Here is a 17,995-nt window from a genome sequence, read left to right as displayed (position 1 = left end):
ATTCCTGATGTTGATGGCTTTTTACAAATCCAATCAGTTTTCCACATTAATCAAACATCATCACATGGATTTGTTTTGTTGAAATGACGTGGAGACAACGTTTATTCAACCAGTGGGAGGCTTGTAAATGCCCCCAGGAAAGTAAAACAAAGAACTCTTCATTGAGACAATGATAAACAGCAATCTGTGGGAGAGTTGTGGTGGATATTATAAAATAAGGATCTGCTGGAGTCCAAGTCAAACCAAGATTCTTTATTTCTGAGCTCAGAGAGAATAACAGTTACACAGTGCAGTGTAGACAGTCTGAATTCCTGAAGCATTGGGTGATGAGCACATATCTTTATAGTTTCCTGTTCCTGGGAGGGACTTTATTCATACAAGGATGCAGGTGCAGCTGGTTTGCAACACAGGATGATACTCCCAGGGACAGGAGATTATAATAGGTCAGTTTCACAAGGTTAGTCACATACTCAGTTATGTGGACACATACAATTAACATTTTCCATTACAGAATCTGTGAATATTTTCATTTCATTAAATCATCAGTGGGCAAACAATGCAAATGTAAACAATGGAACAAATGCATCACATCCAAATATCACTGTATTATCTGTAGTGCTGGAGGAAAGACACACCCAGATAAACACAAACACAGAGTTTTAAAAAGGACCATTTAAACACATGGAATCTGATCTACTCTATATTCAAACTGAAATACTCCATATTCACTTCATGTTTTCTAATAATAACATAAAAATATATGTTTGAGTATACCTTGTACCATTTAATTTCATATGGTAAAAACAGGTAAACACATTATCAGTCAACAATATAAGACAACGGGAGCACTGTGTATGTTCTCTGATGAATTTTAAGTTAATGTGATGTAAAATATCAATTTACACACTGGACTAATTAAGCCAATGTGATGTTAAATATCAATATTCACACTAGGAGAAGTAATTATTCTCTCCAGTGTGGATTCTCACATGACTTTTAAGTGACTGATGAGTAATATGTCTTTCCACAGTCTGAGCATTTGTAAGACTTCTACCCTGTGTGTATTCTGCTATGTTTTTTCAAGTAGGTGTTAGGTTTAACACTTTTTTCACACTGGGAACACCCCTGTGTGTTCTCTCTCATGTGTTTTCAGTTCCCCTGACTGGTTGAAACACTTTCCACACTGGGAGCAGTGGTAAGGCTTCTCCCCTGTGTGTAATCTCTCATGTCTTTTCAGGTTAAATAAATGGTTAAACTTCTTACCACACTGGGAGCAGTGGTAAGGCTTCTCCCCTGTGTGTAGCAGTGGTAAGGCTTCTCCCCTGTGTGTATTCTCTCATGTTTTTTCAGATCCCCTGACCGGTTGAAACACTTGCCACACTGGGAGCAGTGGTAAGGCTTCTCCCCTGTGTGTATTATCTCATGACCTTTCAGGCTCCATAATTGGTTAAAACTCTTTTCACACTGGGAGCAGTGGTAAGGCTTCTCCCCTGTGTGTATTCTCCCATGTAGTTTCAGGTTCCCTAACTGGTAAAAACACTTGCCACACTGGGAGCAGTGGTAAGGCTTCTCCCCTGTGTGTATTCTCTCGTGTTGTTTCAGGTTCCCTAAATGGTAAAAACATTTGCCACACTGGGAGCAGTGGTAAGGCCTCTCCCCTGTGTGTATTATCTCATGAACTTTCAGGCTCCATAATTGGTTAAAACTCTTTCCACACTGGGAGCAGTGGTAAGGCTTCTCCCCTGTGTGTATTCTCTCATGTTTTTTCAGATCCCCTGACCGGTTGAAACACTTTCCACACTCTGAGCAGTGGTAAGGCTTCTCAACTGTGTGTATTCTCCCATGTTGTTTCAGGTTCCCTAACTGGTTAAAACACTTTCCACAGTGGGAACACGGGTGTCTTCTTGTTGGTTTGGACATCCCTGGCTCTGGTTCCTCTGAGTGTGGTCTTTCTCCTGCCAAAGACAGTGTGTTTAAAAAAAAAGAGACATGAATGAAACCTCCACATGATAAATAGGCCTTCCTAATCAGATCGCTCAATAACATAAGGCCAGTTTTAACAATCTTGGTGTGATTTTAAAACAACTGTTGTAGAGTTTCCTGGTAAAGTCAGAACACAAACTAAACCGTTCTTGGACACTCAAGACACAGACGTCGCTTAATTCCAATCGAGCAGGTGGTTCTAAATATATAACTTTCATAGCTGTATGATACCGAATGCGACCTACAGTCGTGGCCAAAAGTTTTGAGAATGACACAAATATTAATTTCCACAAAGTTTGCTGCTTCAGTGTCTTCAGATATTTTTGTCAGATGTTACTATGAAATACTGAAGTATAATTACAAGCATTTCATAAGTGTCAAAGGCTTTTATTGGCAATGACATGAAGTTGATGCAAAGAGTCAATATTTGCAGTGTTGACCCTACTTTTTCAAGACCTCTGCAATCCACCCTGGTGTCAATTAACTTCTGGGCCACATCCTGACTGATGGCAGCCCATTCTTGCATAATCAATGCTTGGAGTTTGTCAGAATTGGTGGGTTATTGTTTGTCCACCCGCCTCTTGAGGATTGACCACAGGTTCTCAATGGGATTAAGGTCTGGGGAGATTTCTGGCCATGGACCCAAAATATTGCTGTTTTGTTCCCCGAGCCACTTATCATGTTTGCCTTATGGCAAGGTGCTCCTTCATGCTGGAAAAGGCATTGTTGGTCACCGAACTGTTCCTGGATGGTTGGGAGAAGTTGCTCTCGGAGGATGTGTTGGTAGCATTCCTTATTCATGGCTGTGTTCTTAGGCAACATTGTGACTGAGCCCACACCCTTGGCTGAAAAGCAACCCCACACATGAATGGTCTCAGGATGCTTTACCGTTGGCATGACACAGGACTGAAGGAAGCGCTCACCTTGTCTTCTCCGGACAAGCTTTTTTCCAGATGCCCCAAACAATTGAAAAAGGGATTCATCAGAGAAAATGACTTTACCCCAGTCCTCAGCAGTCCAATCCCTGTACCTTTTGCAGAATATCAGTCTTTGTGCAGATGCACTCACACCTGCCTGCTGCCATTCCTGAGCAAGCTCTGTACTGGTGGTGCCCCGATCCCGCAGCTGAATCAACTTTAGGAGACGGTCCTGGCGCTTGCTGGACTTTCTTGGGTGCCCTGAAGCCTTCTTCACAACAATTAAACCGCTCTGAAGCCTTCTTCACAACAATTGAATCGCTCTCCTTGGAAGTTATCGATGATCCGATAAAGGGTTGATTTAGGTGCAATCTTACTGGCAGCAATATCCTTGCCTGTGAAGCCTTTTTTGTGCAAAGCAATGATGACGGCACGTGTTTCCTTGCAGGTAACCATGGGTGACAGAGGAAGAACAATGATTCCAAGCACCACCCTCCTTTTGAAGCTTCCAGTTTTGGGGGGGATTCAGTTAATTTGCATGGCAAAGAGGGACTTTGCAATTAATTACAATTCATCTGATCACTCTTCATAACATTCTGGAGTATATGCAAATTGCCATCATACAAACTGAGGCAGCAGACTGAAAATTCAAATTTGTGTCATTCTCAAAACTTTTGGCCACAACTGTACACACTTCCTTAAACATAAAATAAGTAAATAAGTAATTTTAAGTGGAAGTCCAAAACTTGTTTTTACATCGAAGACACAACGCACATCAGTAAAATCTCCCCGTTGTCGAAAGGGTTCGACACCTGCTGTTTAAATGGCCCAATTTCTTATTTAGACGTTCACAGATTTTGAACATTTTGACTATCGCTGATGTCATATTTTGGGTAAAGTAAAAAATAAAGTGAAATATTTGGGAAGATGTTCCTAAAACTGAGAATAACTACAATAAACAAAAATATAAACACAAAATGTAAAGTGTTGGATGTTTCATGAGCTGAAAAAAAAGATTGCAGAATTTTTTACATCCCTGTTAGTTAACATTTATTCTTTGCCAAGATAATCCATCCACCTGACAGGTGTGGCATATCAAGCTGATTAAATAGCATGATCATTGCACAGGTGCACCTTGTGCTGGGGATAATAAAAGGCCACTAAAATGTGCAGTTCTGTCACACAACACAATGCCACAGATCTCTCAACTTTTGAGGGAGGGTGCAATTGGCATACTGACTGCAGGAATATCCACTGGAGCTGTTACCAGATAATTGAATGTTCAATTCTCTACCAGAAGCCGCCTCCAACGTCATTTTAGAGAATTTGGCAGTACATCCAACTGGCCTCACAACCACAGAACACATATAACGACGCCAGCCCAGGACCTCCACATTGTCTGAGACCAGCCGCCCGAGTTGTATTTCTCTTTGTAATGAAGCCCTTTTGTGGGGAAAAACTCATTCTGATTGGCTGGGCCTGGCTCCGCAATGGGTGGGCGTATGCCCTCCAGGGCCCACCAATGGCTGCGCCCCTGCCCAGTTATGTAAAGTCCATAGATTAGGGCCTCATTTATTTATTTACAATCACTGACTCATATAAACTGTAAATCGTTGTTTATATTTTGGTTCAGTATACACACACACAGTGCATTCGTTAAAAACTTCTCTAGGATAGGGGTCAGCATTTTCAAGTTTGGATGAAAAGCATATCCAAATTCAACTGCCAGCTACTCATCCCCAGAAGAATTTTATACTGATAACAAGTTTAAACAGGTGCCATTAATACAGGTAACGAGTGGAGGACAGAGGTGCCTCTTAAAGAAGAAGTTACATGTCTGTGAGAGCCAGAAATCTTGCTTGTTTGTAGGTGACCAAATACTTATTTTCCACCATAATTTGCAAACAAATTCATTAAAAATCCTACAATGTGATTTTCTGGATTTTTTCCCCTCATTTTGACTGTCATAGTTGAAATGTACCTATGATGAAAATTACAGGCCTCTCTCATCTTTTTAAGTGGGAGAACTTGCACAATTGGTGGCTGACTAAAAACTTTTTTGCCCCACTATATAATGAACTGTACAAAATAAACTCAGCAAAAAAAATTACGGGTCTTTTTCAGGACCCTGTCTTTCAAAGAATATTTGTAAAAATTTAAATAACGTCACAGATCTTCATTGTAAAGGGTTGAAACACTGTTTCCCATGCTTGTTCAATGAACCATTAACAATTAATGAACATGCACCTGTGGAACGGTCGTTAAGACACAAACAGCTTACAGACGGTAGGCAATTAAGGTCACAGTTATGAAAACTTAGGACTCTAAAGAGGCCTTTCTACTGACTCTGAAAAACACAAAAAAAAAGATGCCCCGGGTCCCTGCTCATCTGCGTGAACGTGCCTTAGGCGTTCTGCAAGGAGGCATGAGGACTGCAGATGTGGCCAGGGCAATAAATTGCAATGTCTGTACTGTGAGACGCCTAAGACAGCGCTACAGGGAGACAGGAAGGACAGCTTATCGTCCTCGCAGTGACAGACCACGTGTAACAACACCTGCACAGGATCGGTACATCCGAACATCACACCTACAGGTACAGGATGGCAACAACAACTGCCCAAGTTACACCAGGAACGCACAATCCCTCCATCGGTGCTCAGACTAGAGGTCGACCGATTATGATTTTTCAACGCCGATACTGATACCGATTATTGGAGGACCAAAAAAGCCGATACCGATTAATCGGCCGATTTTTATTTATTTATTTGTAATAATGAAAATTACAACAATACTGAAGGAACACTTATTTTAACTTAATATAATACATCAATATAATCAATTTAGCCTCAAGTAAATAATGAAACATGTTCAATTTGGTTTAAATGATGCAAAAACAAAGTGTTGGAGAAGAAAGTAAAAGTGCAATATGTGCTATGTAAGAAAGCTAACGTTTCAGTTCCTTGCTCAGAACATGAGAACATATGAAAGCTGGTAGTTCCTTTTAACGTGAGTCTTCAATATTCCCAGGTAAGAAGTTTTAGGTTGTAGTTATTATAGGAATTATAGGACTATTTCCCTCTATACCATTTGTATTCCATTAACCTTTGACTATTGGATGTTCTTATAGGCACTTTAGTATTGCAAGTGTAACAGTATAGCTTCCATCCCTCTCCTCGCTCCTCCCTGGGCTCGGACCAGCTACACAACGACAACAGCCACCATCGAAGCAGCGCTACCCATGCAGAGCAAGGGGAATAACTACTAGAAGGCTCAGAGCGAGAGACCTTTGAAACGCTATTAGCGCGCGCTAACTAGCTAGCCATTTCACTTCGGTTACACCAGCCTCATCTCGGGAGTTGATAGGCTTGAAGTCATAAACAGCGCAATGCTTGACGCACAACGAAGAGCTGATGGCAAAACGCACGAAAGTGCTTTTTGAATGAATGTTTACGCGCCTGCTTCTGCCTACCACCGTTCAGTCAGAAACGTAGATACTTGTATGCTCAGTCAGATTATATGCAACGCAGGACACGCTAGATAATACCTAGTAATATCATCAACCATGTGTAGTTAACTAGTGGTTATGATTGATTGTTTTTTATAAGATAAGTTTAATGCTAGCTAGCAACTTACCTTGCCTTACTGCATTTGCATAACAGACAAGGTGAAAATCTGTCGTTCTGCCCCTGAACAAGGCAGTTAACTCACCGTTCCTAGGCCGTCATTGAAAATAAGAATGTGTTCTTAACTGACTTGCCTAGTTAATTAAAGGTATAAAAAATATATAATAATAATAATAATAATGCAAATCGGCGCCCAAAAATACCGATTTCCGAATATGAAAACGGCCCTAATTAATCGGCCATTCCGATTAATCGGCCGACCTCTAGCTCAGACTGTCCGCAATTGAATGAGAGAGGCTGGACTAAGGGCTTGTAGGCCTGTTGAAAGGCAGGTCCTCACCAGACATCACCGGCAACAACGTCGCCTCTGGGCACAAACCCACCGTCACTGGACCAGACAGGACTGGCAAAAAGTGCTTTTCACTGACAAGTCGCGGTTTTGTCTCCAGGGGTGATGGTCGGATTCGCGTTTATCGTCGGATTCGCGTTTATCGTCGAAGGAATGAGCATTACACCGAGGCCTGCACTTTGGAACGGGATCGATTTGTAGGTGGAGGGGCCGTCATGGTCTGGGGCGGTGTGTCACAGCATCATCAGACTGAGCTTGTTGTCATTGCAGGCAATCTCAACGGTGTGCGTTACAGGGAAGACATCCTCCTCCCTCATGTGGTACCCTTCCTGCATGGTCATCCTGACATGACCCTCCAGCATGACAATGCCACCAGCCATACTGCTCCTTCTGTGCGTGATCTCCTGCAAGACCGGAATGTCAGTGTTCTGCCATGGCCAGCGAAGAGCCCGGATCTCAATCCCATTGCGCACGTCTGGGACCTGTTGGATCGGAGGGTGAGAGCTAGGGCCATTCCCCCCAGAAATGTCTGGGAACTTGCAGGTGCCTTGGTGGAAGAGTGGGGTAACATCTCACAGCAAGTACTGTCAAATCTGGTGCAGTCCATGAGGAGGAGATGCACTGCAGTACTTAACCTGTTTGGGATAAGGGGGCAGCATTTTCACGTTCGGTTGAAAAGCGTGCCCAGAGTAAACTTCCTGCTACTCAGGCCCAGAAGCTAATATATGCATATCATTAGTAGTATTGGATAGAAAACACTCTTAAGTTTCTAAAACTGTTTGAATTATGTCTGTGAGTATAACAGAACTCATATGGCAGGCAAAAACCTGAGAAAAATCCAACCAGGAAGTGTGAAATCTGAGGTTTGTAGTTTTCAACTCATTGCCTATCGAATGTACAGTGTCTATGGGCGCGCTGGTTATCAAGGGCGCAAAGTATTGACACATTTTAAATACAGACACAGACTGTGTGGAAAATTATTTTAGACTGAGACTCTCTCCAATACAACATTGCAGAGTTATGTGCATCCTTTCAAGCACACCCTTCTCATTAACCTGTGGTGAGTTATTTACAAATGTCAAAGAACAAATAAGGTTTAATATGTAAGATTGTTAATAAATAAAGAGCAAAATCATTTATTATTATTATATTATTTGTGCGCTGGTCCTATAAGAACTCTTATAGGAAGTAGAGGTCGACCGATTAATCGGAATGGCCAGTTAATTAGGGCCGATTTCAATTTTTCATAACAGTCGGAAATCGGTATTTTTGGGCCCCGATTTTATTTTATTTTTTATATTTTTTTACACCTTTATTTAATCTTTATTAAACTAGGCAAGTCAGTTAAGAACACATTCTTACTTTCAATGATGGCCTAGGAACGTTCTGCATGATTTTTAACCTTGTCAGCTCGGGGGATCCAATCTTGCAACCTTACAGTTAAATAGTCCAATGGTCTAACACCTGATTACATTGCACTCCACGAGGAGCCTGCCTGTTACGCGAATGCAGTAAGCTAAGGTAAGTTGTTAGCTAGCATTAAACTTATCTTATAAAAAACAATCAATCAATGACTGTCATTGCTCCAATGTGTGCTTAACCATAAACATCAATGCCTTTCTTAAAATCAATGCCTTTCTTAAAATCAATACACAAGTATATATTTTTAAACCTGCATATTTAGCTAAAAGAAATCCAGGTTAGCAGGCAATATTAACCAGGTGAAATTGTGTCATTTCTCTTGCGTTCATTGCACGCAGAGTCAGGGTATATGCAACAGTTTGGGCCGCCTGGCTCTTTGCGAACTAATTTGCCAGAATTTTACGTAATTATGACATAACATTGTCAAGGTTGAAGGTTGTGCAATGTAACAGGAATATTTAGACTCATGGATGCCACCCGTTAGATAAAATACGGAACGGAATAAACGTTTTGTTTTCGAGGTGATAGTTTCCGGATTAGTCAAAGGTATATGGTTTAGAGAGAAATAGTCGACGCGTTATAATTCCTGAAATAACCTGCGGCTGAACTTGAAAGGGGTTCTATCGTTATTTTACCGTTCATGTCTTCCATAGAGAATGTCTTGATCTACTTCAAATAAGGTCTGTGTTTCGTGGAGGAGCAGACTGACAGGGGACCATGCAGACAAGCTCTGCTATCTGCACTACAACCTAAAACTTAACTGGGAATATTGAAGACCCATGAAAGCTGGTGGTTCGTTTTAACATATGTTCTCATGTTATTTGAGACTAAATTGATTTTATTTATGTATTAAGTTAAATTAAAAGTGTTCATTGTTCATTCAGTATTGTTGCAATTGTCATTAATACAAATATGTGTGTGTGTATGATATATATATAAAATATATATAATTTGTTTTCTTTTTTTATATATATATATATATATATTTTTTTTTTTTTTTTATCGGCCGATTAATCGGTATCGGCTTTTTTTGTCCTCCAAGGAGCAGACTGACAGGGGACCGAGCAGACTGACAGGGGGCCATGCAGACAAGCTCTGCTATCTGCACTACAACCTAAAACTTAACTGGGAATATTGAAGACCCGTGAAAGCTGGTGGTTCGTTTTAACATATGTTCTCATGTTATTTGAGACTAAATTGATTTTATTTATGTATTATATTAAGTTAAAATAAAAGTGTTCATTGTTCATTCAGTATTGTTGCAATTGTCATTATTACAAAAATGTGTGTGTGTGTATGATATATAGATATATAAAATATATATAATTTGTTTTCTTTTTTAATATATATATATATATATATTTTTTTTTAAATCTTCCGATTAATCGGTATCGGCTTTTTTTGTCCTCCAATAATCGGCATCAGCGTTGAAAAATCATAATCGGTCGACCTCTAATAGGAAGAGCTGGGTTTTGACAAACTCACACTCATTCTTATGTTTAATAAATGTATCGTATAGTGTGTGTGTGTGACAGGCTTACAATGATGGCAAAATACAACACTTGAGAGTGCGCTGACACTGGTGCTAGAGGGGGTACAGCTGGAAGTTGAATGTTTGAAGGGGTATCAGACTATAAGACGTTTGGGAACCACTGCATATACACCATACCATTTTTCTATTCCTCATCAATCCACGTGGATTTAACAGTTTTTACAGTCATTTTTTTATCAGGTGCATGCTTATTAGTAACTGGGATAAGCAATTTCATAAATGTGTCAAGGGCAGCGTCTGGTTGCTCATCATTACACACCACAGACCAACAAATAGTATTTACATCAAAAACATAGGAATCACTACAAAACGTATTGTATGACCTCTTTTACACAATATTAGGCCCAGCCTTTGGAACTGTGGTCTTCCTAGATATGGCTACTATATTGTGATCACTACATCTGATGGATCTGGAAACTGCTTTAAAACACATTTCTAAAGCATTAGTAAAGATATGATCAAAATATGTTGATTATTTAATTTCTGTACTGTTTGTAACTACCCTGGTAGGTTGATTGATAACCTGAACAAGGTTGACGGCACTGGTTACAGTTTGAAGCTTTCTCTTGAGTGGGCAGCCTGATCACAGCTTTCCTCCAGTATTAGTTAATTAATTAACAGTGTCTGGAGTTTAGTTTTCCTGTTCTACAGTCTTGTAAAGATAGGGGGGTTGACTGGGACAGACAATGTAACATCCATAATATTTTGAGAAAATGTTTTTGAAAAACGAGCACCTTACATAGGATCATCTTATAACTGTCTCTCTAAAGCTACCTTTCATCAAGGTTTTATATGGTCTATTGGTTTCTCTCTTTTCATTGGCAGAATCCTTTTTCAGTGTTATGATATTCATAACATCCATATCCACCAGTCTATCTTCCTGTCAACTAACAGAACTCTGCTGGTTGTCCTGGTAACAGATACCAGTCTATCTTCCTGTCAACTAACAGAACTCTGCTGGTTGTCCTGGTAACAGATACCAGTCTATCTTCCTGTCAACTAACAGAACTCTGCTGGTTGTCCTGGTAACAGATACCAGTCCATCTTCCTGTCAACTAACAGAACTCTGCTGGTTGTCCTGGTAACAGATACCAGTGGGCAGATCTATTGTATTTGTTCAAACTAAACTACAGCACTTACTTTGATGTGTCAAATCTGATCCTTTCTTCTCTTCTCCTCCTCTCACAGTTCCACTCAGCCCCGTTGTTTTCCTGCAGTCCACCAGCTGCACAAACAACCTCTTCATACCCAGCAGTAAGGTGCTACTGGGAGAGGCACGACACGGGGACTCCAGGAGGGAGGAAGGGCTAGCGTTGTCCTGGTAACCATAAACAGGGGACACAGACACATATCATTATGGATGCTGATGCCACTGTTGTCATGAAGTGCTTTACAGAAACCCAGCCCAGACCCCGATAGAGCAAGCTGTATGCTAGACCAGACCAAGCTGTACCATCTGGTGTTTTGATCTGGAGAGACTCTTCTCTGACTCCTCAGCATCAGGATGTTGTTGAGGTTCCCCAGAGGATCCACAATAGTCATGTCTCTCTCCTGTGTGACCGAGGACATCAAACCGATTGTAAACTTATGATCTTCAATTGCAATCACAGAGTCTTACAAGAGGCATGAACATGTCTAAAAAGGGCCTAAAATGGCCCCTTCATCATGATTTTATAAAATAATGTTTGTGTTGCAAATGTGAAAGGGTAGTTTCACGAAATGGGTGCCTTTTGTGTCCCTTTGATATTTAATGTACAAAAAATGCAACAATATTGAATTTGAAAAGCCTGCTATATTAGATGAGGTGCACTTTAATGTCGACCACATGGAGAATTCGATTAATCTCACCAGCTAACATTAGTGTAGAACTTCAGTAGAATGTCCCTTTAAAACCCCACATTAGTTCAACAACAGTTTGTGCCCCGGTTTAAGACAGTACTCACTGGTGTTAATCTGATATTCTGTCTCCTCCTCTTTCACTCCCAAAACGTTTTCCTCCTTCACCTTTATTGAGATAGAAACTTTTAGAGAGGAAGAGGATGCTATCTCTTCTTTCACTGTAACAGCCTCCTCTTCTTTCACTATAACAGCCTCCTCTTCTTTCACTGTAACAGCCTCCTCTTCTTTCACTGTAACAGCCTCCTCTTCTTTCACTGTAACAGCCTCCTCTTCTTTCACTGTAACAGCCTCCTCTTCTTTCACTATAACAGCCTCCTCTTCTTTCACTATAACAGCCTCCTCTTCTTTCACTGTAACACCCTCATCTTCCACGACATTGTTCAGTCCCAGAGCTTCTTTCTCCATACAGCAGACCCCCTCTTCTTTAGTTGGGGATAAGTAGTTTAGTGAGCTCATGGTCGGGGATGTTAGCTAGTTAGTTAGCATTAGCGACTAGCCTAACGCTAGGCTCAGTATCAATCTTAAAAAGTTTGCAAATTGAACAAGCAAATTAGGTTAAAGGTCATCAGTTGATAAGTCAACAGAAATGTGTTTAAAACACTGAGATTAGCTAATGTACATTAACACGGTGTAACGCGTAAATCTATCGGTTTCATGTTGGCTAGCAAGCTACCGAGGTGGTTGAAAAAGTAGGCGCCTTGTTGTTCCTGAATAAGCGTGTCCCGTCCAGTAAATTATACGTCACGCAAGAAGCATCACCCGAAAGACGCATATCGCTTCTGCTGACTGGAGTGGGAAACGCAGTTTGGAAACAACAGTTATTACACTTTTTTGAATTGGAAAGAACGTCATAATAATTTAACAATAAACTGATATATTTTCTCTTACGTCTCACAAAAAATACTTTCCTGTACGCAGACGTAGAAGCTTAATATGAATATGTAGATGATGAATAAATACATCTATGAATAGGTAGTGTTTTAATACAGATTTGCTCTCTTTATTTACACATTTGTTTTTATCTAGATGTGACGGTACTTTTCCCTTAAAGCCACGCTCTATACGATACAAATAATACTGTAAACAACAGAGCAAATGCATCACATTCAAATAGCACTTGATTATCTGTAGTGCTATACACTGAGTCTACAAAACATTAAGTACACCTGCTCCTTCCATGACTTACACTGACCAGGTGAATCCAGGCTAAAGCTATGATCCCTTATTGATGTCACTAGTTAAATCCACTTCAATCAGTGTAGATGAAGGGGAGGAGTCAGGTTAAATAAGGGATATTAAGCCTTGAGACATGAGACATGGATTGTGCATGTGTGCCATTCAGAGGGTGAATGGGGAAGACAACATATTTAAGTGTCTTTGAACAGGGTATGGTAGTAGGTGCCAGGCTCATCGGTTTGTGTCAAGAACTGCAAAGTTGCTGGGTTTTTACAGCTCAACAGTTTCCCAAGAATGGCCCACCATCCAAACAGTGGCGGTCAGTGCCGTTTAAGATGAGGCAGGACGATTTGTTTATTCATGGCCTTATTTCTATTACAGCATATTAGATGACTGCCAATCATATTCCATTCACCCTGTTCAATGTAACAGCGATAGGTTTAGGCTACTAGATGATACTAACATTTCCCCTATACCCATCATAAGGTTGCTACAACCTAGCCTATGAATGAAAGTTTAGAATGTAGGTGCACACTGGTCGAGAGAAACATTTGAGGTGACAGGCATTGACACATGGACAGACACATTCAATACTGCCTTGCACACTCTCACCTGCATCTAGCTGAAATAGAGATTCTATTGGACAAATTCAGGTATGTTTATCCCGGTATTGTTCCGTTTAAGAAACGTTTGTCAACAGAATCGTCTGAATGAATTCACCCCTGATGACGCGTAAACACAGTTCACTTTCACAACTGCCACGTTGTATTTCCTCTCACGTCAATTCGCTCAACTTTTCCCTTCGCTTGTGGACGTCAATGCACAACACATCAGCTGTAGGTGACCAGGAGAAAAAACCTTTCCAAACCAAACCATTTCATAACTGCTACACACAGCATCGTTGTCACCATATTAGCTAAAGTAACGTCATAGTCAACACAGATAATATAACTAACACGTTAGTAAACCTGCTACAATCATGACAGAGCTCCTCTGTGGAGATGCTACATGTTTCATCATTAGATGCTACAGTCCTCCAACAATGGGTGTCATATGAAGCTTTACCACTTGCTCTGTAATAGGAGTAGTATTTTTCCTCGACTCACCTGTGTCCCCGCACATTGACTCTGTATCGGTACCTCCTGTATACAGCCTCCACATTGACGCTGTACCGGTAATACCTGTATACAGCCTCCACATTGACGCTGTACCGGTAATACCTGTATATAGCCTCCACATTGACTCTGTACCGGTAATACCTGTATATAGCCTCCACATTGACTCTGTACCGGTAATACCTGTATATAGCCTCCACGTTGACTCTGTACCGGTAATACCTGTATACATTCTCCACATTGACTCTGTACCGGTACCTCCTGTATACAGCCTCCACATTGACGCTGTACCGGTACCTCCTGTATACAGCCTCCACATTGACGCTGTACCGGTACCTCCTGTATACAGCCTCCACATTGACTCTGTACCGGTAATACCTGTATACAGCCTCCACATTGACTCTGTACCGGTAATACCTGTATACAGCCTCCACATTGACTCTGTACCGGTAATACCTGTATACAGCCTCCACATTGACTCTGTACCGGTAATACCTGTGTACAGCCTCCACATTGACTCTGTACCGGTACTGTCATAAATGTGTGTATAGGTGGCATGGAAGTCAGACGCAGGAGAGTTAGACGGAGTGTAAATGTAGACTTTTACTAAATGTCCACTCGACATGCTCCAAACACGAAAATTAACATACATCAAATAAACATGGGTACGAGGACCCGTCGCGCACCTATAAAGCAAGAAACAACACTGACATAAAACAATCTCTGACAAACACATGAGGGGAAACAGAGGGTTAAATACACAATAGGTAATGAATGGGATTGAAAACAGGTGTGTGGGAAGACAAGACAAAACCAATGGAAAATGAAAAATGGATCGATGATGGCTAGAAGGCCGGTGACGTCGACCGCCGAACACCGCCCGAACAAGGAGAGGCAACGACTTCGGCAGAAGTCGTGACAGGTACCCCCTGTATACAGCCTCCACATTTACTCTATACCGGTAATACCTGTATACAGCCTCGCTACTGTTATTTTGCTGCTGCTCTTTAATATTAATTATTTGTATTTTATACATAACACTTATTTTTCTTAAAACTGCATGGTTGGTTAAGGGCTTGTAAGTAAGCATTCCACTGTAAGGTCGACACATAATTTGATTTGTATTTTGATTTCATTCATACATTTCTTACATGAATTTATTAATATAGAAAATATAAATATGAATATTGAAAATATAAATGTTTAGATGTTTTATATATATTGTTGAACGTAATATACTTTAAGGGTAAATTAGTTGCAGGATCTCTGCTAGTGTTAAAGTTATGGGCCATTTAATACAGAGAAATTAGCATAGTAGGACATGTAACTTAAGGTTACCTAACGTAACCCCTGTTCTATGATATTATAAGCCTCGTTAGGGGCGGAGTCTAGGGAGATCCAATCAAACAACGTCTGTCAAGCAACAGCTAATAGCAGATGACTCCACTTCCTATATAAGGGCCATAGACTCTCCCGTCTTCACATCTAAGTACGTTTGTCTTCCATGTGTGAAAGGTAACCTGGTGAATATCATAGAATCAGGGTTCTGTTAGGTAACCTGGTGAATATCATAGAATCAGGGTTCTGTTAGGTAACCTGGTGAATATCATAGAATCAGGGTTCTGTTAGGTAACCTGGTGAATATCATAGAATCAGGGTTCTGTTAGGTAACCTGGTGAATATCATAGAATCAGGGTTCTGTTAGGTAACCTGGTGAATATCATAGAATCAGGGTTCTGTTAGGTAACCTGGTGAATATCATAGAATCAGGGTTCTGTTAGGTAACCTGGTGAATATCATAGAATCAGGGTTCTGTTAGGTAACCTGGTGAATATCATAGAATCATGGTTCTGTTAGGTAACCTGGTGAATATCATAGAATCAGGGTTCTGTTAGGTAACCTGGTGAATATCATAGAATCAGGGTTCTGTTAGGTAACCTGGTGAATATCATAGAATCAGGGTTCTGTTAGGTAACCTGGTGAATATCATAGAATCAGGGTTCTGTTAGGTAACCTGGTGAATATCATAGAATCATGGTTCTGTTAGTTAACCTTCAGTTCTATTTCAATGACTCGTTAGTCTCTCACTCTGGGGTTATAGTCAACTACCATAGAGCTCATATACTCTCATATATATCACATATATACTCTTATATATATCTCATATAGGCCACAAATGTGCATGTGTCTGCTCAAACGGTCAGAAACAGACTCCATGAGGGTGGTATGAGGGCCCGACGTCCACAGGTGGGGGTTGTGCTTACAGCCCAACAGCGTGCAGGACATTTGGCATTTGCCAGATAACACCAAAATTGGCAAATTCGCCACTGGCGCCCTGTGCTCTTCACAGATGAAAGCAGGTTCACACTGAGCACATGAGCACATGTGACAGACGTGACAGAGTCTGGAGACGCCGTGGAGAACGTTCTGCTGCCTGCAACATCTTCCACCATGACCGGTTTGGCGGTGGGTCAGTCATGGTGTGGGGTGGCATTTCTTTGTGGGGCCGCACAGCCCTCCATGTGCTCGCCAGAGGTAGCCTGACTGCCATTAGGTACCGAGACCCCTTGTGAGACCATATGCTGATACATGCACATTTGTGGCCTGCTGGAGGTCATTTTGCAGGGCTCTGGCAGTGCTCCTCCTTGCACAAAGGCGGATGTAGTGGTCCTGCTGCTGGGTTGTTGCCCTCCTACGGCCTCCTCCACGTCTCCTGATGTACTGGCCTGTCTCCTGGTAGCGCCTCCATGCTCTGGACACTACGCTGACAGACACAGCAAACCTTCTTGCCACAGCTCGCATTGATGTGCCATCCTGGATGAGCTGCACTACCTGAGCCACTTGTGTGGGTTGTAGACTCCGTCTCATGCTACCACTAGAGTGAAAGCACCGCCAGCATTCAAAAGTGACCAAAACATCAGCCAGGAAGCATAGGAACTAAGAAGTGGTCTGTGGTCACCACCTGCAGAACCACTCCTTTATTGGGGGTGTCTTGCTAATTGCCTATAATTTCCACCTTTTGTCTATTCCATTTGCACAACAGCATGTGCATTTTATTGTCAATCAGTGTTGCTTCCTAAGTGGACAGTTTGATTTCACAGAAGTGTGATTGACTTGGAGTTACATTGTGTTGTTTAAGTGTTCCCTTTATTTTTTTGAGCAGTGCATATAAATATATATAGTACCAGTCAAAAGTTTGGACACACCTACTCATTGCAGGGTTTTTCTTTATTTTAACTTTCTTCTACATTGCCAAGAGTGTGCAAAGCTGTCATCCACTCAAAGGGTGGTTACTTTGAAGAATCTCAAACATAAACTATATTTATATTTGTTTAACACTTTTTTGGTTACTACATGATTCCATATATGTTATTTCATAGTTTTGATGTCTTCACTATTATTCTACAACGAAGAAAATAGTAAAAATAATGAAAATCTCTGGAATAAGTAGGTGTGTCCAAACTTTTGACAGGTACTGTATATATATAAACACATATATTTTATATACCTAAAGGGGTCCTAGAATTAAAAATCAAACAGCTAAATAATCCACGGTATGGCCATCTTAAAATCCACGGTATGGCCATCTTAAAACAATACGTTACAGCCTCAAATTTTGTTACGTTACAGCCTTTTTCTAAAATTGATAAAAATATGTTTTTCCGTCATCACAATACCCCATAATGACATAACCCCATAATGACATCACAAAACAGGTTTTTAGACATTTGAAATGAAAAACTACATTTACATAAGTATTCAAACCCTTTACTCAGTACTTTGTTGAAGCACCTTTATCAGTGATTACAGCCTCGAGCCTTCTTGGATATGACGACACAAGCTTGGCACACCTGTATTTGGGTAGCTTCTCCCATTCTTCTCCGCAGATCCTCTCAAACTCTGTCAGGTTGGATTGGGAACGTTGCTGCACAGCTATTTTCAGGTCTCTCCAGAGATGT

The 17,995-nt window shown here is 40.9% G+C and overlaps 1 pseudogene; it reads right to left on the bottom strand.

Annotated features, from left to right (window-relative positions):
• Positions 1 to 249: 249 nt before the first annotated feature.
• LOC129847040 (zinc finger protein 135-like) lies at positions 250 to 12,479 on the bottom strand (annotated as a pseudogene).
• Positions 12,480 to 17,995: the final 5,516 nt, after the last annotated feature.

This window comes from Salvelinus fontinalis, unplaced genomic scaffold (genome assembly GCF_029448725.1).
Source record: "Salvelinus fontinalis isolate EN_2023a unplaced genomic scaffold, ASM2944872v1 scaffold_0682, whole genome shotgun sequence".
Lineage (NCBI taxonomy): Eukaryota > Metazoa > Chordata > Actinopteri > Salmoniformes > Salmonidae > Salvelinus > Salvelinus fontinalis.
Note: the sequence above shows the minus strand (reverse complement) of the source record. Positions and strands in the feature narration are given on the sequence as shown.